At 49.3% G+C, this 1616-nt stretch overlaps 1 long non-coding RNA gene across 1 annotated transcript; it reads right to left on the reverse strand.

Annotated features, from left to right (window-relative positions):
• Window positions 1–268: 268 nt before the first annotated feature.
• Window positions 269–1409, reverse strand: LOC135824988 (uncharacterized). The gene is made up of 2 exons (XR_010554997.1): window positions 1004–1409; window positions 269–851 (listed from the first exon to the last, which is right to left on the reverse strand). It is a non-coding gene; the product is annotated as an uncharacterized LOC135824988 (long non-coding RNA).
• Between the last annotated feature and the right edge of the window lie 207 nt (window positions 1410–1616).

Genomic DNA, 1616 nt, shown 5'->3' on the forward strand with positions numbered 1-1616 from the left:
AAAAGAAACAGCGGTCTAGAGGCGTAAACAATATCTGTCAACGGAAGTGTCCTTGCTGTGCTGGTGTGTTTATGCTTCGTGCATTAGTTCGGCCAAGAGCGCATGGTGCTGGCGGGTTGAGGATGTTAAATATACTAGAAAATAGTTCACTCTGAACGTGCAGGGGGTATATTCATAGGTTCGAAAGAACCGCACACACACTTTGCTGCAGACAGCGGCAAGCTTTGGCCCTCGTGCTTCGAAGAGGGAGCAATCCACTGCGCTACGCTTGCGATTAACAGCAAGCTTCGACTTTTCAAAGGTACGACTCATCATTGGCTCTGGGGTAATGTTCCTGGAACAAATGCCCCATAGCCAACTGAGGGCCAGGGAGCACGCAATCTGCCTTCCTGGGCGAGAAGTGTTCCAGCACAAGAAGCAGCACGAATACATGCTGACAAAGACCACCATCACCACCAGCCGGCACACAGCACACTGTTCTTCAAACACCATCCACTCCGTCCATGTGTTTGCACTGTCCTCCTCTAGCTCTTCACGCTCAACAAATAACACGCACTGCTCATCGTTTTTTTTATGCTTCCTCTGGGTTGGCTAGCCCTTCGACTTGACAAAACAGCGATCACCACTGCACTGCTATCGTCACCTCAAAGCAGTCGCTTCCACCAGTGGCTTTTCCTGTCTTTGCAAGGTGTCCAAGGATGGCTGCTGTTGTCACTACAGGCAAATCAGACTGAGTACTTTAGTGGCTGATGTCCAACCAGATCGTTGGAAAATCGATTTTTCCACTTCAGGGCTGCTGATCGCGACTTGGTGACTTGGCAGCACCACGGTTACCTTCATAGAAGATGGCTCTGGAGAGGAAAAAGACAGACCAGAAAAAGTTTACTATTATCTTCAGCACCGATCGCAAGGAGAAAGAAATATGGTCTGCTGTAGCCTAGGCACAAAATAAATCTCACAACACGATTCGCGATTCGAATATTTCAACACCAAAAAAACTCACCTCTGGAGTAACTCCTGTTTGTGGCCCGAGATCGTTCCCTCCCGCGCCTTGAAAAAATCCTGCAGCGGCATCACAGTCCATGTCTCTCTCGGAGACTCTGCTCCTACCAGCAGGAGGTTTAGCACCGCTCGAAGCCATCGCAAACTACTTCAACTAAGCAGAAGACATTCCAAAACAAACCTGAAACACACTGTCAAAGATGCTGTCACGTTCAAAAACTAGCTCGATCGCGAGTGAGGTTGCCCCCGTGCTCGAACCCAGTATAATAAGGGGATCGGTCTATTCCCGTAGCTATGCAGAAGACGTTACTTCAGTAACGTCTGGCGCTAGCCAGGGTCCACACAGCTTTAATTCCCGTAGCTATGCAGAAGACGTTACTTCAGTAACGTCTGGCGCTAGCCAGGGTCCACACGGCTTTAATTTGGTGTTTGTGTGTTTGTTTGTGTCACGCCTGGCGACATCCCGTATCTGTCCCGTACTGTACCGTACCAGCAAAGACAGCTGGCCACAATATTTTTGTTTGTTTGTGCCATCGACATGCCTGGCGCTATCCCATACCTGTCCCGTACCATCAAGAGTACGGTACCATCAAGAGTACGGTACTATCAAGAGA

The sequence above is a fragment of the Sycon ciliatum genome, chromosome 9, assembly GCF_964019385.1.
Source record: "Sycon ciliatum chromosome 9, ocSycCili1.1, whole genome shotgun sequence".
Lineage (NCBI taxonomy): Eukaryota > Metazoa > Porifera > Calcarea > Leucosolenida > Sycettidae > Sycon > Sycon ciliatum.